A 21,552-nucleotide genomic window follows, 5' to 3' on the forward strand; every position below is an offset into this window, starting at 1 on the left:
ATACCCCTGTATAAGGATCTAGTGACGCAGTGTAGACTTTTATTCAGCATTTCTGTTTCCTCAGATTGTTAGCTCTTGTGATCAGGCCCCTGCTCCTCGCTCCGCTCTCTCTTGTACAGTGAGGCCTCATTATACCCCTGTATAAGGATCTAGTGACGCAGTGTAGACTGTTATTCAGCATTTCTGTCTCCTCCGATTGTCAGCTCTTGTGATCAGGCCCGGGCTCCTCGCTCCGTTCTCTCCTGTACAGTGAGGCCTCGTTATACCCCTGTATAAGGATCTAGTGACGCAGTGTAGACTGTTATTCAGCATTGCTGTTTCCTCAGATTGTCAGCTCTTGTGATCAGGCCCCTGCTCCTCGCTCCGGTCTCTCCTGTACAGTGAGGCCTCATTATACTCCTGTATAAGGATCTAGTGACGCAGTGTATACTGTTATTCAGAATTGCTGCTTCCTCAGATTGTCAGCTCTTGTGATCAGGCCCCTGCTCCTCGCTCCGCTCTCTCCTGTACAGTGAGGCCTCATTATACTCCTGTATAAGGATCTAGTGACGCAGTGTAGACTGTTATTCAGCATTGCTGTTTCCTCAGATTGTCAGCTCTTGTGATCAGGCCCCGGCTCATCGCTCCCGTCTCTCCTGTACAGTGAGACCTCATTATACCCCTGTATAAGGATCTAGTGACGCAGTGTAGACTGTTATTCAGCATTGCTGTTTCCTCAGATTGTCAGCTCTTGTGCTCAGGCCCCGGCTCCTCGCTCCGGTCTCTCCTGTACAGTGAGGCCTCATTATACCCCTGTTTAAGGATCTAGTGACGCAGTGTAGACTGTTATTCAGCATTGCTGTTTCTTCAGATTGTCAGCTCTTGTGATCAGGCCCCGGCTCCTCGCTCCGGTCTCTCCTGTACAGTGAGGCCTCATTATAACCCTGTATAAGGATCTAGTGACGCAGTGTAGACTGTTATTCAGCATTGCTGCTTCCTCAGATCGTCAACTCTTGTGATCAGGCCTCTGCTCCTCGCTCTGGTCTCTCCTGTACAGTGAGGCCTCATTATACCCCTGTATAAGGATCTAGTGACGCAGTGTAGACTGTTATTCAGCATTGCTGCTTCCTCAGATCGTCAGCTCTTGTGATCAGGCCCCTGCTTATCGCTCCGGTCTCTCCTGTACAGTGAGGCCTCATTATACCCCTGTATAAGGATCTAGTGACGCAGTGTAGACTGTTATTCAGCATTGCTGCTTCCTCAGATCGTCAGCTCTTGTGATCAGGCCCCTGCTCCTCGCTCCGGTCTCTCCTGTACAGTGAGGCCTCATTATACCCTTGTATAAGTATCTAGTGACGCAGTGTAGACTGTTATTCAGCATTGCTGTTTCCTCAGATTGTCAGCTCTTGTGATCAGGCCCCTGCTCCTCGCTCCGGTCTCTCCTGTACAGTGAGGCCTCATTATACCCCTGTATAAGGATCTAGTGACGCAGTGTAGACTGTTATTCAGCATTGCTGTTTCCTCAGATTGTCAGTTCTTGTGATCAGGCCCCGGCTCCTCGCTCCGGTCTCTCCTGTACAGTGAGGCCTCATTATACCCCTGTATAAGGATCTAGTGACGCAGTGTAGACTGTTATTCAGTATTGCTGTTTCCTCAGATTGTCAGCTCTTGTGATCAGGCCCCGGCTCCTCGCTCCGGTCTTTGCCTGTACAGTGAGGCCTCATTATACCCCTGTATAAGGATCTAGAGACGCAGTGTAGACTGTTATTCAGCATTGCTGTTTCCTCAGATTGTCAGCTCTTGTGATCAGGCCCCGGCTCCTCGCTCTGGTCTCTCCTGTACAGTGAGGCCTCATTATACCCCTGTATAAGGATCTAGTGACGCAGTGTAGACTGTTTTTCAGCATTGCTGTTTCCTCAGATTGTCAGCTCTTGTGATCAGGCCCCGGCTCCTCGCTCCGGTCTCTCCTGTACAGTGAGGCCTCATTATACCCCTGTATAAGGATCTAATGACACAGTGTAGACTGTTATTCAGCATTGCTGTCTCCTCAGATTGTCAGCTCTTGTGATCAGGCCCCTGGTCCTCGCTCCGGTCTCTCCTGTACAGTGAGGCCTCATTATACCCCTGTATAAGTATCTAGTGACGCAGTGTAGACTGTTATTCAGCATTGCTGTCTCCTCAGATTGTCAGCTCTTGTGATCAGGCCTCTGCTCCTCGCTCCGGTCTCTCCTGTACAGTGAGGCCTCATTATACCCCTGTATAAGGATCTAGTGACGCAGTATAGACTGTTATTCAGCATTTCTGTTTCCTCAGATTGTCAGCTCTTGTGATCAGGCCCCTGCTCCTCGCTCCGGTCTCTCCTGTACAGTGAGGCCTAATTATACCCCTGTATAAGGATCTAGCGACGCAGTGTAGACTGTTATCAGCATTGCGGTTTCCTCAGATTGTCAGCTCTTGTGATCAGGCCCCGGCTCCTCGCTCCGGTCTCTCCTGTACAGTGAGGCCTCATTATACCCCTGTATAAGGATCTAGTGACGCAGTGTAGACTGTTATTCAGCATTGCTGTTTCCTCAGATTTGCAGCTCTTGTGATCAGGCCCCGACTCCTCGCTCCGGTCTCTCCTGTACAGTGAGGCCTCATTATACACCTGTATAAGGATCTAGTGACGCAGTGTAGACTGTTATTCAGCATTTCTGTTTCCTCAGATTGTCAGTTCTTGTGATCAGGCCCCGGTTCCTCGCTCCGGTCTCTCCTGTACAGTGAGGCCTCATTATACACCTGTATAAGGATCTAGTGACGCAGTGTAGACTGTTATTCAGCATTTCTGTTTCCTCAGATTGTCAGCTCTTGTGATCAGGCCCCGGCTCCTCGCTCCGGTCTCTCCTGTACAGTGAGGCCTCATTATACACCTGTATAAGGATCTAGTGACGCAGTGTAGACTGTTATTCAGCATTGCTGTCTCCTCAGATTGTCAGCACTTGTGATCAGGCCCCGGCTCCTCGCTCCGGTCTCTCCTGTACAGTGAGGCCTCATTATACTTCTTTATAAGGATCTAGTGACGCAGTGTACACTGTTATTCAGCATTGCTGTCTCCTCAGATTGTCAGCACTTGTGATCAGGCCCCGGCTCCTCGCTCCGGTCTCTCCTGTACAGTGAGGCCTCATTATACTTCTTTATAAGGATCTAGTGACGCAGTGTAGACTGTTATTCGGCATTGCTGTTTTCTCAGATTGTCAGCTCTTGTGATCAGGGCTCTGCTCCTCGCTCCGGTCTCTCCTGTACAGTGAGGCCTCATTATACCCCTGTATAAGGATCTAGTGACGCAGTGTAGACTGTTATTCTGCATTGCTGTTTTCTCAGATTGTCAGCTCTTGTGATCAGGCCCCGGCTCCTCGCTCCGGTTTTTGCCTGTACAGTGAGGCCTCATTATACCCCTGTATAAGGATCTAGTGACGCAGTGTAGACTGTTATTCAGCATTGCTGTTTCCTCAGATTGTCAGCTCTTGTGATCAGGCCCCTGCTCCTCGCTCCGGTCTCTCCTGTACAGTGAGGCCTCATTATACCCCTGTATAAGGATCTAGTGACGCAGTGTAGACTGTTATTCAGCATTGTTGTTTCCTCAGATTGTCAGCTCTTGTGATCAGGCCCCGAATTCTCTCTCCGGTCTCTCCTGTACAGTGAGGCCTCATTATACCCCTGTATAAGGATCTAGTGACGCAGTGTAGACCGTTATTCAGCATTGCTGTTTCCTCAGATTGTCAGCTCTTGTGATCCGGCCCCGGCTCTTCGCTCCGGTCTCTCCTGCACAGTGAGGCCTCATTATAACCCTGTATAAGGATCTAGTGACGCAGTGTAGACTGTTATTCAGCATTGCTGTTTCCTCAGATTGTCAGCTCTTGTGATCAGGCCCCGGCTCCTCGCTCCGGTCTTTGCCTGTACAGTGAGGCCTCATTATACCCCTGTATAAGTATCTAGTGACGCAGTGTAGACTGTTATTCAGCATTGCTGTTTCCTCAGATTGTCAGCTCTTGTGATCAGGCCCCGGCTCCTCGCTCCGGTCTCTCCTGTACAGTGAGGCCTCATTATACCCCTGTATAAGGATCTAGTGACGCAGTGTAGACTGTTATTCAGCATTGCTGTTTCCCCAGATTGTCAGCTCTTGTGATCAGGCCCCGGCTCCTCGCTCCGGTCTCTCCTGTACAGTGAGGCCTCATTATACCCCTGTATAAGGATCTAGTGATGCAGTGTAGACTGTTATTCAGTATTGCTGTTTCCTCAGATTGTCAGCTCTTGTGATCAGGCCCTGGCTCCTCGCTCCGGTCTCTCCTGTACAGTGAGGCCTCATTATACCCCTGTATAAGGATCTAGTGACGCATTGTAGACTGTTATTCAGCATTGCTGTTTCCTCAGATTGTCAGCTCTTGTGATCAGGCCCCTGCTCCTCGCTCCGGTCTCTCCTGTACAGTGAGGCCTCATTATACCCCTGTATAAGGATCTAGTGACGCAGTGTAGACTGTTATTCAGCATTGCTGTTTCCTCAGATTGTCAGCTCTTGTGATCAGTCCCCTGCTCCGCGCTCCGGTCTCTCCTGTACAGTGAGACCTCATTATACCCCTGTATAAGGATCTAGTGACGCAGTGTAGACTGTTATTCAGCATTGCTGTTTCCTCAGATTGTCAGCTCTTGTGCTCAGGCCCCGGCTCCTCGCTCTGGTCTCTCCTGTACAGTGAGGCCTCATTATACCCCTGTATAAGGATCTAGTGACACAGTGTAGACTGTTATTCAGCATTGCTGTGTCCTCAGATTGTCAGTTCTTGTGATCAGTCCCCTGCTCCGCGCTCCGGTCTCTCCTGTACATTGAGGCCTCATTATACCCCTGTATAAGGCTCTAGTGACGCAGTGTAGGCTGTTATTCAGCATTGCTGTCTCCTCAGATTGTCAGCTCTTGTGATCAGGCCCCTGCTCCTCGCTCCGGTCTCTCCTGTACAGTGAGGCCTCATTATACTTCTGTATAAGGATCTAGTGACGCAGTGTAGACTGTTGTTCAGCATTGCTGTCTCCTCAGATTGTCAGCTCTTGTGGTCAGGCCCCTGCTCCTCGCTCCGGTCTCTCCTGTACAGTGAGGCCTCATTATACCCCTGTATAAGGATCTAGTGACGCAGTGTAGACTGTTATTCAGCATTGCTGCTTCCTCAGATAGTCAGCTCTTGTGATCAGGCCCGGGCTCCTCGCTCCGGTCTCTCCTGTACAGTGAGGCCTCATTATACCCCTGTATAAGGATCTAGTGACGCAGTGTAGACTGTTATTCAGCATTGCTGCTTCCTCAGATCGTCAGCTCTTGTGATCAGGCCCCTGCTCATCGCTCCGGTCTCTCCTGTACAGTGAGGCCTCATTATACCCCTGTATAAGGATCTAGTGACGCAGTGTTGACTGTTATTCAGCATTGCTGTTTCCTCCGATTGTCAGCTCTTGTGATCAGACCCCGGCTCCTCGCTCCGTTCTCTCCTGTACAGTGAGGCCTCATTATACCCCTGTATAAGGATCTAGTGACGCAGTGTAGACTGTTATTCAGCATTGCTGTGTCCTCAGATTGTCAGCTCTTGTGATCAGTCCCCTGCTCAGCGCTCCGGTCTCTCCTGTACAGTGAGGCCTCATTATACCCCTGTATAAGGATCTAGTGACACAGTGTAGACTGTTATTCAGCATTGCTGTCTCCTCAGATTGTCAGCTCTTGTGATCAGGCCGCTGGTCCATGCTCCGGTCTCTCCTGTACAGTGAGGCCTCATTATACCCCTGTATAAGGATCTAGTGACGCAGTGTAGACTGTTAATCAGCTTTGCTGTCTCCTCAGATTGTCAGCTCTTGTGAACAGGCCCCGACTCCTCGCTCCGGTCTCTCTTGTACAGTGAGGCCTCATTATACCCCTGTATAAGGATCTAGTGACGCAGTGTAGACTGTTATTCAGCATTTCTGTTTCCTCAGATTGTCAGCTCTTGTGATCAGGCCTCTGCTCCTCGCTCTGGTCTCTCCTGTACAGTGAGGCCTCATTATACCCCTGTATAAGGATCTAGTGACGCAGTGTAGACTGTTATTCAGCATTTCTGTTTCCTCAGATTGTCAGCTCTTGTGATCAGGCCCCTGCTCCTCACTCTGGTCTCTCCTGTACAGTGAGGCCTCATTATACCCCTGTATAAGGATCTAGTGACGCAGTGTAGACTGTTATCAGCATTGCTGTTTCCTCAGATTGTCAGCTCTTGTGATCAGGCCCCGGCTCCTCGCTCCGGTCTCTCCTGTACAGTGAGGCCTCATTATACCCCTGTATAAGGATCTAGTGACGCAGTGTAGACTGTTATTCAGCATTGCTGTTTCCCCAGATTGTCAGCTCTTGTGATCAGGCCCCGGCTCCTCGCTCCGGTCTCTCCTGTACAGTGAGGCCTCATTATACCCCTGTATAAGGATCTAGTGATGCAGTGTAGACTGTTATTCTGCATTGCTGTTTCCTCAGATTGTCAGCTCTTGTGATCAGGCCCCGACTCCTCGCTCCGGTCTTTGCCTGTACAGTGAGGCCTCATTATACCCCTGTATAAGGATCTAGTGACGCAGTGTAGACTGTTATTCAGCATTGCTGTTTCCTCAGATTGTCAGCTCTTGTGATCAGGCCCCTGCTCCTCGCTCCGGTCTCTCCTGTACAGTGAGGCCTCATTATACCCCTGTATAAGGATCTAGTGACGCAGTGTAGACTGTTATTCAGCATTGCTGTTTCCTCAGATTGTCAGCTCTTGTGATCAGGCCCCTGCTCCTCGCTCCGGTCTCTCCTGTACAGTGAGGCCTCATTATGCCCCTGTATAAGGATCTAGTGACGCAGTATAGACTGTTATTCAGCATTGCTGTTTCCTCAGATTGTCAGCTCTTGTGATCAGTCCACTGCTCCGCTCTACGGTCTCTCCTGTACAGTGAGGCCTCATTATACCCTTGTATAAGTATCTAGTGACGCAGTGTAGACTGTTATTCAGCATTGCTGTTTCCTCAGATTGTCAGCTCTTGTGATCAGGCCCCTGCTCCTCGCTCCGGTCTCTCCTGTACAGTGAGGCCTCATTATACCCCTGTATAAGGATCTAGTGACGCAGTGTAGACTGTTATTCAGCATTGCTGTTTCCTCAGATTGTCAGTTCTTGTGATCAGGCCCCGGCTCCTCGCTCCGGTCTCTCCTGTACAGTGAGGCCTCATTATACCCCTGTATAAGGATCTAGTGACGCAGTGTAGACTGTTATTCAGTATTGCTGTTTCCTCAGATTGTCAGCTCTTGTGATCAGGCCCCGGCTCCTCGCTCCGGTCTTTGCCTGTACAGTGAGGCCTCATTATACCCCTGTATAAGGATCTAGAGACGCAGTGTAGACTGTTATTCAGCATTGCTGTTTCCTCAGATTGTCAGCTCTTGTGATCAGGCCCCGGCTCCTCGCTCTGGTCTCTCCTGTACAGTGAGGCCTCATTATACCCCTGTATAAGGATCTAGTGACGCAGTGTAGACTGTTATTCAGCATTGCTGTTTCCTCAGATTGTCAGCTCTTGTGATCAGGCCCCGGCTCCTCGCTCTGGTCTCTCTTGTACAGTGAGGCCTCATTATACCCCTGTATAAGGATCTAATGACACAGTGTAGACTGTTATTCAGCATTGCTGTCTCCTCAGATTGTCAGCTCTTGTGATCAGGCCCCTGGTCCTCGCTCCGGTCTCTCCTGTACAGTGAGGCCTCATTATACCCCTGTATAAGTATCTAGTGACGCAGTGTAGACTGTTATTCAGCATTGCTGTCTCCTCAGATTGTCAGCTCTTGTGATCAGGCCTCTGCTCCTCGCTCCGGTCTCTCCTGTACAGTGAGGCCTCATTATACCCCTGTATAAGGATCTAGTGACGCAGTATAGACTGTTATTCAGCATTTCTGTTTCCTCAGATTGTCAGCTCTTGTGATCAGGCCCCTGCTCCTCGCTCCGGTCTCTCCTTTACAGTGAGGCCTAATTATACCCCTGTATAAGGATCTAGCGACGCAGTGTAGACTGTTATCAGCATTGCGGTTTCCTCAGATTGTCAGCTCTTGTGATCAGGCCCCGGTTCCTCGCTCCGGTCTCTCCTGTACAGTGAGGCCTCATTATACACCTGTATAAGGATCTAGTGACGCAGTGTAGACTGTTATTCAGCATTTCTGTTTCCTCAGATTGTCAGCTCTTGTGATCAGGCCCCGGCTCCTCGCTCCGGTCTCTCCTGTACAGTGAGGCCTCATTATACACCTGTATAAGGATCTAGTGACGCAGTGTAGACTGTTATTCAGCATTGCTGTCTCCTCAGATTGTCAGCACTTGTGATCAGGCCCCGGCTCCTCGCTCCGGTCTCTCCTGTACAGTGAGGCCTCATTATACTTCTTTATAAGGATCTAGTGACGCAGTGTACACTGTTATTCAGCATTGCTGTCTCCTCAGATTGTCAGCACTTGTGATCAGGCCCCGGCTCCTCGCTCCGGTCTCTCCTGTACAGTGAGGCCTCATTATACTTCTTTATAAGGATCTAGTGACGCAGTGTAGACTGTTATTCGGCATTGCTGTTTTCTCAGATTGTCAGCTCTTGTGATCAGGCCTCTGCTCCTCGCTCCGGTCTCTCCTGTACAGTGAGGCCTCATTATACCCCTGTATAAGGATCTAGTGACGCAGTGTAGACTGTTATTCTGCATTGCTGTTTTCTCAGATTGTCAGCTCTTGTGATCAGGCCCCGGCTCCTCGCTCCGGTTTTTGCCTGTACAGTGAGGCCTCATTATACCCCTGTATAAGGATCTAGTGACGCAGTGTAGACTGTTATTCAGCATTGCTGTTTCCTCAGATTGTCAGCTCTTGTGATCAGGCCCCTGCTCCTCGCTCCGGTCTCTCCTGTACAGTGAGGCCTCATTATACCCCTGTATAAGGATCTAGTGACGCAGTGTAGACTGTTATTCAGCATTGTTGTTTCCTCAGATTGTCAGCTCTTGTGATCAGGCCCCGAATTCTCGCTCCGGTCTCTCCTGTACAGTGAGGCCTCATTATACCCCTGTATAAGGATCTAGTGACGCAGTGTAGACCGTTATTCAGCATTGCTGTTTCCTCAGATTGTCAGTTCTTGTGATCAGGCCCCGGCTCCTCGCTCCGGTCTCTCCTGCACAGTGAGGCCTCATTATAACCCTGTATAAGGATCTAGTGACGCAGTGTAGACTGTTATTCAGCATTGCTGTTTCCTCAGATTGTCAGCTCTTGTGATCAGGCCCCGGCTCCTCGCTCCGGTCTTTGCCTGTACAGTGAGGCCTCATTATACCCCTGTATAAGTATCTAGTGACGCAGTGTAGACTGTTATTCAGCATTGCTGTTTCCTCAGATTGTCAGCTCTTGTGATCAGGCCCCGGCTCCTCGCTCCGGTCTCTCCTGTACAGTGAGGCCTCATTATACCCCTGTATAAGGATCTAGTGACGCAGTGTAGACTGTTATTCAGCATTGCTGTTTCCCCAGATTGTCAGCTCTTGTGATCAGGCCCCGGCTCCTCGCTCCGGTCTCTCCTGTACAGTGAGGCCTCATTATACCCCTGTATAAGGATCTAGTGATGCAGTGTAGACTGTTATTCAGTATTGCTGTTTCCTCAGATTGTCAGCTCTTGTGATCAGGCCCTGGCTCCTCGCTCCGGTCTCTCCTGTACAGTGAGGCCTCATTATACCCCTGTATAAGGATCTAGTGACGCATTGTAGACTGTTATTCAGCATTGCTGTTTCCTCAGATTGTCAGCTCTTGTGATCAGGCCCCTGCTCCTCGCTCCGGTCTCTCCTGTACAGTGAGGCCTCATTATACCCCTGTATAAGGATCTAGTGACGCAGTGTAGACTGTTATTCAGCATTGCTGTTTCCTCAGATTGTCAGCTCTTGTGATCAGTCCCCTGCTCCGCGCTCCGGTCTCTCCTGTACAGTGAGACCTCATTATACCCCTGTATAAGGATCTAGTGACGCAGTGTAGACTGTTATTCAGCATTGCTGTTTCCTCAGATTGTCAGCTCTTGTGCTCAGGCCCCGGCTCCTCGCTCTGGTCTCTCCTGTACAGTGAGGCCTCATTATACCCCTGTATAAGGATCTAGTGACACAGTGTAGACTGTTATTCAGCATTGCTGTGTCCTCAGATTGTCAGTTCTTGTGATCAGTCCCCTGCTCCGCGCTCCGGTCTCTCCTGTACATTGAGGCCTCATTATACCCCTGTATAAGGCTCTAGTGACGCAGTGTAGGCTGTTATTCAGCATTGCTGTCTCCTCAGATTGTCAGCTCTTGTGATCAGGCCCCTGCTCCTCGCTCCGGTCTCTCCTGTACAGTGAGGCCTCATTATACTTCTGTATAAGGATCTAGTGACGCAGTGTAGACTGTTGTTCAGCATTGCTGTCTCCTCAGATTGTCAGCTCTTGTGGTCAGGCCCCTGCTCCTCGCTCCGGTCTCTCCTGTACAGTGAGGCCTCATTATACCCCTGTATAAGGATCTAGTGACGCAGTGTAGACTGTTATTCAGCATTGCTTCTTCCTCAGATAGTCAGCTCTTGTGATCAGGCCCGGGCTCCTCGCTCCGGTCTCTCCTGTACAGTGAGGCCTCATTATACCCCTGTATAAGGATCTAGTGACGCAGTGTAGACTGTTATTCAGCATTGCTGCTTCCTCAGATCGTCAGCTCTTGTGATCAGGCCCCTGCTCATCGCTCCGGTCTCTCCTGTACAGTGAGGCCTCATTATACCCCTGTATAAGGATCTAGTGACGCAGTGTTGACTGTTATTCAGCATTGCTGTTTCCTCCGATTGTCAGCTCTTGTGATCAGACCCCGGCTCCTCGCTCCGTTCTCTCCTGTACAGTGAGGCCTCATTATACCCCTGTATAAGGATCTAGTGACGCAGTGTAGACTGTTATTCAGCATTGCTGTGTCCTCAGATTGTCAGCTCTTGTGATCAGTCCCCTGCTCAGCGCTCCGGTCTCTCCTGTACAGTGAGGCCTCATTATACCCCTGTATAAGGATCTAGTGACACAGTGTAGACTGTTATTCAGTATTGCTGTCTCCTCAGATTGTCAGCTCTTGTGATCAGGCCGCTGGTCCATGCTCCGGTCTCTCCTGTACAGTGAGGCCTCATTATACCCCTGTATAAGGATCTAGTGACGCAGTGTAGACTGTTAATCAGCATTGCTGTCTCCTCAGATTGTCAGCTCTTGTGAACAGGCCCCGACTCCTCGCTCCGGTCTCTCTTGTACAGTGAGGCCTCATTATACCCCTGTATAAGGATCTAGTGACGCAGTGTAGACTGTTATTCAGCATTTCTGTTTCCTCAGATTGTCAGCTCTTGTGATCAGGCCTCTGCTCCTCGCTCTGGTCTCTCCTGTACAGTGAGGCCTCATTATACCCCTGTATAAGGATCTAGTGACGCAGTGTAGACTGTTATTCAGCATTTCTGTTTCCTCAGATTGTCAGCTCTTGTGATCAGGCCCCTGCTCCTCACTCTGGTCTCTCCTGTACAGTGAGGCCTCATTATACCCCTGTATAAGGATCTAGTGACGCAGTGTAGACTGTTATCAGCATTGCTGTTTCCTCAGATTGTCAGCTCTTGTGATCAGGCCCCGGCTCCTCGCTCCGGTCTCTCCTGTACAGTGAGGCCTCATTATACCCCTGTATAAGGATCTAGTGACGCAGTGTAGACTGTTACTCAGCATTGCTGTTTCCTCAGATTTGCAGCTCTTGTGATCAGGTCCCGACTCCTCGCTCCGGTCTCTCCTGTACAGTGAGGCCTCATTATACACCTGTATAAGGATCTAGTGACGCAGTGTAGACTGTTATTCAGCATTTCTGTTTCCTCAGATTGTCAGCTCTTGTGATCAGGCACCGGTTCCTCACTCCGGTCTCTCCTGTACAGTGAGGCCTCATTATACCCCTGTATAAGGATCTAGTGACGCAGTGTAGACTGTTATTCAGCATTGCTGTCTCCTCAGATTGTCAGCACTTGTGATCAGGCCCCGGCTCCTCGCTCCGGTCTCTCCTGTACAGTGAGGCCTCATTATACTTCTGTATAAGGATCTAGTGACGCAGTATAGACTGTTATTCAGCATTGCTGTTTCCTCAGATTGTCAGCTCTTGTGATCAGTCCACTGCTCCGCGCTACGGTCTCTCCTGTACAGTGAGGCCTCATTATACCCTTGTATAAGTATCTAGTGACGCAGTGTAGACTGTTATTCAGCATTGCTGTTTCCTCAGATTGTCAGCTCTTGTGATCAGGCCCCTGCTCCTCGCTCCGGTCTCTCCTGTACAGTGAGGCCTCATTATACCCCTGTATAAGGATCTAGTGACGCAGTGTAGACTGTTATTCAGCATTGCTGTTTCCTCAGATTGTCAGTTCTTGTGATCAGGCCCCGGCTCCTCGCTCCGGTCTCTCCTGTACAGTGAGGCCTCATTATACCCCTGTATAAGGATCTAGTGACGCAGTGTAGACTGTTATTCAGTATTGCTGTTTCCTCAGATTGTCAGCTCTTGTGATCAGGCCCCGGCTCCTCGCTCCGGTCTTTGCCTGTACAGTGAGGCCTCATTATACCCCTGTATAAGGATCTAGAGACGCAGTGTAGACTGTTATTCAGCATTGCTGTTTCCTCAGATTGTCAGCTCTTGTGATCAGGCCCCGGCTCCTCGCTCCGGTCTCTCCTGTACAGTGAGGCCTCATTATACCCCTGTATAAGGATCTAGTGATGCAGTGTAGACTGTTATTCAGCATTGCTGTGTCCTCAGATTGTCAGCTCTTGTGATCAGGCCTCTGCTCCTCGCTCCGTTCTCTCCTGTACAGTGAGGCCTCATTATACTCCTGTATAAGGATCTAGGGACGCAGTGTACACTTTTATTCAGCATTGCTGTCTCCTCAGATTGTCAGCTCTTGTGAACAGGCCCCGGCTCCTCGCTCCGGTCTCTCCTGTACAGTGAGGCCTCATTATACCCCTGTATAAGGATCTAGTGACGCAGTATAGACTGTTATTCAGCATTACTGTTTCCTCAGATTGTCAGCTCTTGTGATCAGGCCCCGGCTCCTCGCTCCGGTCTCTCCTGTACAGTGAGGCCTCATTATACCCCTGTATAAGGATCTAGTGACGCAGTATAGACTGTTATTCAGCATTGCTGTGTCCTCAGATTGTCAGCTCTTGTGATCAGTCCCCTGCTCCGCGCTCCTGTCTCTCCTGTACAGTTAGGCCTCATTATACCCCTGTATAAGGATCTAGTGACGCAGTGTACACTGTTATTCAGCATTGCTGTCTCCTCAGATTGTCAGCTCTTGTGAACAGGCCCCGGCTCCTCGCTCCGGTCTCTCCTGTACAGTGAGGCCTCATTATACCCCTGTATAAGGATCTAGTGACGCAGTGTAGACTGTTATTCAGCATTTCTGTTTCCTCAGATTGTCAGCTCTTGTGATCAGGCCCCTGCTCCTCGCTCCGGTCTCTCCTGTACAGTGAGGCCTCATTATACCCCTGTATAAGAATCTAGTGACGCAGTGTAGACTGTTTTTCAGCATTTCTGTTTCCTCAGATTGTCAGCTTTTGTGATCAGGCCCCTGCTCCTCGCTCCGGTCTCTCCTGTACAGTGAGGCCTCATTATACCCCTGTATAAGGGTCTAGTGACGCAGTGTAGACTGTTATCAGCATTGCTGTTTCCTCAGATTGTCAGCTCTTGTGATCAGGCCCCGGCTCCTCGCTCCGGTCTCTCCTGTACAGTGAGGCCTCATTATACCCCTGTATAAGGATCTAGTGACGCAGTGTAGACTGTTATTCAGCATTGCTGTCTCCTCAGATTGTCAGCTTTTGTGATCAGGCCCCGGCTCCTCGCTCGGGTCTCTCCTGTACAGTGAGGCCTCATTATACTCCTGTATAAGGATCTAGTGATGCAGTGTAGACTGTTATTCAGCATTGCTGTCTCCTCAGATTGTCAGCTCTTGTGATCAGGCCCCGGCTCCTCGCTCCGGTCTTTGCCTGTACAGTGAGGCCTCATTATACCCCTGTATAAGGATCTAGTGACGCAGTGTAGACTGTTATTCAGCATTGCTGTTTCCTCAGATTGTCAGCTCTTGTGATAAGGCCCCTGCTCCGCGCTCCGGTCTCTCCTGTACAGTGAGGCCTCATTATACCCCTGTATAAGGATCTAGTGACGCAGTGTAGACTGTTATTCAGCATTGCTGTCTCCTCAGATTGTCAGCTCTTGTGATCAGGCCCCGGCTCCTCGCTCCGGTCTTTGCCTGTACAGTGAGGCCTCATTATACCCCTGTATAAGGATCTAGTGACGCAGTGTAGACTGTTATTCAGCATTGCTATGTCCTCAGATTGTCAGCTCTTGTGATCAGGCCCGGGCTCCTCACTCCGTTCTCTCCTGTACAGTGAGGCCTCGTTATACCCCTGTATAAGGATCTAGTGACGCAGTGTAGACTTTTATTCAGCATTTCTGTTTCCTCAGATTGTTAGCTCTTGTGATCAGGCCCCTGCTCCTCGCTCCGCTCTCTCCTGTACAGTGAGGCCTCATTATACCCCTGTATAAGGATCTAGTGACGCAGTGTAGACTGTTATTCAGCATTTCTGTCTCCTCCGTTTGTCAGCTCTTGTGATCAGGCCCGGGCTCCTCGCTCCTTTCTCTCCTGTACAGTGAGGCCTCGTTATACTCCTGTATAAGGATCTAGTGACGCAGTGTAGACTGTTATTCAGCATTGCTGTTTCCTCAGATTGTCAGCTCTTGTGATCAGGCCCCTGCTCCTCGCTCCGGTCTCTCCTGTACAGTGAGGCCTCATTATACTCCTGTATAAGGATCTAGTGACGCAGTGTATATTGTTATTCAGAATTGCTGCTTCCTCAGATTGTCAGCTCTTGTGATCAGGCCCCTGCTCCTCGCTCCGCTCTCTCCTGTACAGTGAGGCCTCATTATACTCCTGTATAAGGATCTAGTGACGCAGTGTAGACTGTTATTCAGCATTGCTGTTTCCTCAGATTGTCAGCTCTTGTGATCAGGCCCCGGCTCATCGCTCCCGTCTCTCCTGTACAGTGAGACCTCATTATACCCCTGTATAAGGATCTAGTGGCGCAGTGTAGACTGTTATTCAGCATTGCTGTTTCCTCAGATTGTCAGCTCTTGTGCTCAGGCCCCGGCTCCTCGCTCCGGTCTCTCCTGTACAGTGAGGCCTCATTATACCCCTGTTTAAGGATCTAGTGACGCAGTGTAGACTGTTATTCTGCATTGCTGTTTCTTCAGATTGTCAGCTCTTGTGATCAGTCCCCTGCTCCGCTCTCCGGTCTCTCCTGTACAATGAGACCTCATTATACCCCTGTATAAGGATCTAGTGACACAGTGTAGACTGCTATTCAGCATTGCTGTGTTCTCAGATTGTCAGTTCTTGTGATCAGTCCCCTGCTCCGCGCTCCGGTCTCTCCTGTACAGTGAGGCCTCATTATACTTCTGTATAAGGATCTAGTGACGCAGTGTAGACTGTTATTCAGCATTGCTGTCTCCTCAGATTGTCAGCTCTTGTGATCAGGCCCCGGCTCCACGCTCCGGTCTCTCCTGTACAGTGAGGCCTCATTATACCCCTGTATAAGGATCTAGTGACGCAGTGTAGACTGTTATTCAGCATTGCTGCTTCCTCAGATCGTCAGCTCTTGTGATCAGGCCCCTGCTCCTCGCTCCGGTCTCTCCTGTACAGTGAGGCCTCATTATACCCCTGTATAAGGATCTAGTGACGCAGTGTAGACTGTTATTCAGCATTGCTGTGTCCTCAGATTGTCATCTCTTGTGATCAGGCCCCGGCTCCTCGCTCCGTGCTCTCCTGTACAGTGAGGCCTCATTATACCCCTGTATAAGGATCTAGTGACGCAGTGTAGACTGTTATTCAGCATTGCTGTCTCCTCAGATTGTCAGCTCTTGTGATCAGGCCCCTGCTCCTCGCTCCGGTCTCTCCTGTACAGTGAGGCCTCATTATACCCCTGTATAAGGATCTTGTGACGCAGTGTAGACTGTTATTCAGCATTGCTGTGTCCTCAGATTGTCAGCTCTTGTGATCAGGTCTCTGCTCCTCGCTCCGTGCTCTCCTGTACAGTGAGGCCTCATTATACCCCTGTATAAGGATCTAGTGACACAGTGTAGACTGTTATTCAGCATTGCTGTGTCCTCAGATTGTTAGCTCTTGTGATCAGGCCTCTGCTCCTCACTCCGTTCTCTCCTGTACAGTGAGGCTTCATTATACCCCTGTATAAGGATCTAGTGACGCAGTGTAGACTGTTATTCAGCATTGCTGTGTCCTCAGATTGTCAGCTCTTGTGATCAGGCCTCTGCTCCTCACTCCGGTCTCTCCTGTACAGTGAGGCCTCATTATACCCCTGTATAAGGATCTAGTGACACAGTGTAGACTGTTATTCAGCATTGCTGTGTCCTCAGATTGTTAGCTCTTGTGATCAGGCCTCTGCTCCTCACTCCGTTCTCTCCTGTACAGTGAGGCTTCATTATACCCCTGTATAAGGATCTAGTGACGCAGTGTAGACTGTTATTCAGCATTGCTGTGTCCTCAGATTGTTAGCTCTTGTGATCAGGCCTCTGCTCCTCACTCCGTTCTCTCCTGTACAGTGAGGCCTCATTATACCCCTGTATAAGGATCTAGTGACGCAGTGTAGACTGTTATTCAGCATTGCTGTCTCCTCAGATTGTCAGCTCTTGTGATCAGGCCCCTGCTCCTCGCTCCGGTCTCTCCTGTACAGTGAGGCCTCATTATACCCCTGTATAAGGATCTAGTGACGCAGTGTAGACTGTTATTCAGCATTGCTGTCTCCTCAGATTGTCAGCTCTTGTGATCAGGCCCCGGCTCCTCGCTCCGGTCTCTCCTGTACAGTGAGGCCTCATTATACCCCTGTATAAGGATCTAGTGACGCAGTGTAGACTGTTATTCAGCATTGCTGTCTCCTCAGATTGTCAGCTCTTGTGATCAGGCCCCGGCTCCTCGCTCCGGTCTCTCCTGTACAGTGAGGCCTCATTATACCCCTGTATAAGGATCTAGTGACGCAGTGTAGACTGTTATTCATCATTGCTGTCTCCTCAGATTGTCAGCTCTTGTGATCAGGCTTCTGCTCCTCGCTCCGGTCTCTCCTGTACAGTGAGGCCTCATTATACCCCTGTATAAGGATCTAGTGACGCAGTGTAGACTGTTATTCAGCATTGCTGTCTCCTCAGATTGTCAGCTCTTGTGATCAGGCCCCGGCTCCTCGCTCCGGTCTCTCCTGTACAGTGAGGCCTCATTTTACTCCTGTATAAGGATCTAGTGACGCAGTGTAGACTGTTATTCAGCATTGCTGTCTCCTCAGATTGTCAGCTCTTGTGATCAGGCCCCGGCTCCTCGCTACGGTCTCTCCTGTACAGTGAGGCCTCATTATACCCCTGTATAAGGATCTAGTGACGCAGTGTAGACTGTTATTCAGCATTGGTGTGTCCTCAGATTGTCAGCCCTTGTGATCAGGCCCCTGCTCCTCGCTCCGGTCTCTCCTGTACAGTGAGGCCTCATTATACCCCTGTATAAGGATCTAGTGACGCAGTGTAGACTGTTATTCAGCATTGCTGCTTCCTCAGATCGTCAGCTCTTGTGATCAGGCCTCTTCTCCTCGCTCCGGTCTCTCCTGTACAGTGAGGCCTCATTATACCCCTGTATAAGGAGCTAGTGACGCAGTGTAGACTGTTATTCAGCATTGCTGTGTCCTCAGATTGTCAGCTCTTGTGATCAGGCCCCTGCTCCTCGCTCCGGTCTCTCCTGTACAGTGAGGCCTCATTATACCCCTGTATAAGGATCTAGTGACGCAGTGTAGACTGTTATTCAGCATTGCTGTTTCCTCAGATTGTCAGCTCTTGTGATCAGGCCCCGACTCCACGCTCCGATCTCTCCTGTACAGTGAGGCCTCATTATACCCCTGTATAAGGATCTAGTGACGCAGTGTAGACTATTATTCAGCATTGCTGTTTCCTCAGATTGTCAGCTCTTGTGATCAGGCCCCGGCTCCTCTCTCCGGTCTCTCCTGTACAGTGAGGTCTCATTATGCCCCTGTATAAGGATCTAGTGACGCAGTGTAGACTGTTATTCAGCATTGCTGTTTCCTCAGATTGTCAGCTCTTGTGATCAGGCCCCGGCTCCTCTCTCCGGTCTCTCCTGTACAGTGAGGGCTCATTATGCCCCTGTATCAGGATCTAGTGACGCAGTGTAGACTGTTATTCAGCATTGCTGTTTCCTCAGATTGTCAGCTCTTGTGATCAGGCCCCGGCTCCTCGCTCCGGTCTCTCCTGTACAGTGAGGCCTCATTATACCCCTGTATAAGGATCTAGTGACGCAGTGTAGACTGTTATTCAGCATTGCTGTTTCCTCAGATTGTCAGCTCTTGTGATCAGGCCCCTGCTCCTCGCTCCGCTCTCTCCTGTACAGTGAGGCCTCATTATACCCCTGTATAAGGATCTAGTGATGCAGTGTAGACTGTTATTCAGCATTGCTGTTTCCTCAGATTGTCAACTCTTGTGATCAGGCCCCGGCTCCTCGCTCCGGTCTTTGCCTGTACAGTGAGGCCTCATTATACCCCTGTATAAGGATCTAGTGACGCAGTGTAGACTGTTATTCAGCATTGCTGTTTCCTCAGATTGTCAGCTCTTGTGATCAGGCCTCTGCTCCTCGCTCCGTTCTCTCCTGTACAGTAAGGCCTCATTATACCCCAGTATAAGGATCTAGTGACGCAGTGTAGACTGTTATTCAGCATTGCTGTTTCCTCAGATTGTCAGCTCTTGTGATCAGTCCCCTGCTCCGCGCTCCGGTCTCTCCTGTACAGTGAGGCCTCATTATACCCCTGTATAAGGATCTAGTGACGCAGTGTAGACTGTTATTCAGCATTGCTGTTTCCTCAGATTGTCAGCTCTTGTGATCAGTCCCCTGCTCTGCGCTCCGGTCTCTCCTGTACAGTGAGGCCTCATTATACCCCTGTATAAGGATCTAGTGACGCAGTGTAGACTGTTATTCAGCATTGCTGTTTCCTCAGATTGTCAGCTCTTGTGATCAGGCCCCGGCTCCTCGCTCCGGTCTCTCCTGTACAGTGAGGCCTCATTATACCCCTGTATAAGGATCTAGTGACGCAGTGTAGACTTTTATTCAGCATTGCTGTTTCCTCAGATTGTCAGCTCTTGTGATCAGGCCCCGGCTCCTCGCTCCGGTCTTTGCCTGTACAGTGAGGCCTCATTATACCCCTGTATAAGGATCTAGTGACGCAGTGTAGACTGTTATTCAGCATTGCTGTTTCCTCAGATTGTCAGCTCTTGTGATCAGGCCCCTGCTCCTCGCTCCGGTCTCTCCTGTACAGTGAGGCCTCATTATACCCCTGTATAAGGATCTAGTGACGCAGTATAGACTGCTATTCAGTATTGCTGTTTCCTCAGATTGTCAGCTCTTGTGATCAGTCCCCTGCTCCGCGCTACGGTCTCTCCTGTACAGTGAGGCCTCATTATACCCTTGTATAAGTATCTAGTGACGCAGTGTAGACTGTTATTCAGCATTGCTGTTTCCTCAGATTGTCAGCTCTTGTGATCAGGCCCCGGCTCCTCGCTCCGGTCTCTCCTGTACAGTGAGGCCTCATTATACCCCTGTATAAGGATCTAGTGACGCAGTGTAGACTGTTATTCAGTATTGCTGTTTCCTCAGATTGTCAGCTCTTGTGATCAGGCCCCGGCTCCTCGCTCCGGTCTTTGCCTGTACAGTGAGGCCTCATTATACCCCTGTATAAGGATCTAGTGACGCAGTGTAGACTGTTATTCAGCATTGCTGTTTCCTCAGATTGTCAGCTCTTGTGATCAGGCCCCGGCTCCTCGCTCCGGTCTCTCCTGTACAGTGAGGCCTCATTATACCCCTGTATAAGGATCTAATGACACAGTGTAGACTGTTATTCAGCATTGCTGTCTCCTCAGATTGTCAGCTCTTGTGATCAGGCCCCTGGTCCTCGCTCCGGTCTCTCCTGTACAGTGAGGCCTCATTATACCCCTGTATAAGTATCTAGTGACGCAGTGTAGACTGTTATTCAGCATTGCTGTCTCCTCAGATTGTCAGCTCTTGTGATCAGGCCTCTGCTCCTCGCTCCGGTCTCTCCTGTACAGTGAGGCCTCATTATACCCCTGTATAAGGATCTAGTGACGCAGTATAGACTGTTATTCAGCATTTCTGTTTCCTCAGATTGTCAGCTCTTGTGATCAGGCCCCTGCTCCTCGCTCCGGTCTCTCCTGTACAGTGAGGCCTCATTATACCCCTGTATAAGGATCTAGCGACGCAGTGTAGACTGTTATCAGCATTGCTGTTTCCTCAGATTGTCAGCTCTTGTGATCAGGCCCCGGCTCCTCGCTCCGGTCTCTCCTGTACAGTGAGGCCTCATTATACCCCTGTATAAGGATCTAGTGACGCAGTGTAGACTGTTACTCAGCATTGCTGTTTCCTCAGATTTGCAGCTCTTGTGATCAGGTCCCGACTCCTCGCTCCGGTCTCTCCTGTACAGTGAGGCCTCATTATACACCTGTATAAGGATCAAGTGACGCAGTGTAGACTGTTATTCAGCATTTCTGTTTCCTCAGATTGTCAGCTCTTGTGATCAGGCACCGGCTCCTCGCTCCGGTCTCTCCTGTACAGTGAGGCCTCATTATACCCCTGTATAAGGATCTAGTGACGCAGTGTAGACTGTTATTCAGAATTTCTGTTTCCTCAGATTGTCAGCTCTTGTGATCAGGCCTCTGCTCCTCGCTCCGGTCTCTCCTGTACAGTGAGGCCTCATTATACCCCTGTATAAGGATCTAGTGACGCAGTGTAGACTGTTATTCAGCATTGCTGTTTCCTCAGATTTGCAGCTCTTGTGATCAGGCCCCGACTCCTCGCTCCGGTCTCTCCTGTACAGTGAGGCCTCATTATACACCTGTATAAGGATCTAGTGACGCAGTGTAGACTGTTATTCAGCATTGCTGTCTCCTCAGATTGTCAGCACTTGTGATCAGGCCCCGGCTCCTCGCTCCGGTCTCTCCTGTACAGTGAGGCCTCATTATACTTCTGTATAAGGATCTAGTGACGCAGTGTACACTGTTATTCAGCATTGCTGTTTCCTCAGATTGTCAGCTCTTGTGATCAGGCCTCTGCTCCTCGCTCCGGTCTCTCCTGTACAGTGAGGCCTCATTATACCCTTGTATAAGAATCTAGTGACGCAGTGTAGACTGTTATTCAGCATTGCTGTCTCCTCAGATTGTCAGCTCTTGTGATCAGGCCTCTGCTCCTCGCTCCGTTCTCTCCTGTACAGTGAAGCCTCATTATACTTCTGTATAAGGATCTAGTGACGCAGTGTACACTGTTATTCAGCATTGCTGTTTCCTCAGATTGTCAGCTCTTGTGATCAGGCCCCTGCTCCTCGCTCCAGTCTCTCCTGTACAGTGAGGCCTCATTATGCCCCTGTATAAGGATCTAGTGACGCAGTATAGACTGTTATTCAGCATTGCTGTTTCCT

The sequence above is a fragment of the Dendrobates tinctorius genome, unplaced genomic scaffold (genome assembly GCF_039654945.1).
Source record: "Dendrobates tinctorius isolate UK_male_01 unplaced genomic scaffold, ASM3965494v1 ptg000178l, whole genome shotgun sequence".
Classification (NCBI taxonomy): domain Eukaryota; kingdom Metazoa; phylum Chordata; class Amphibia; order Anura; family Dendrobatidae; genus Dendrobates; species Dendrobates tinctorius.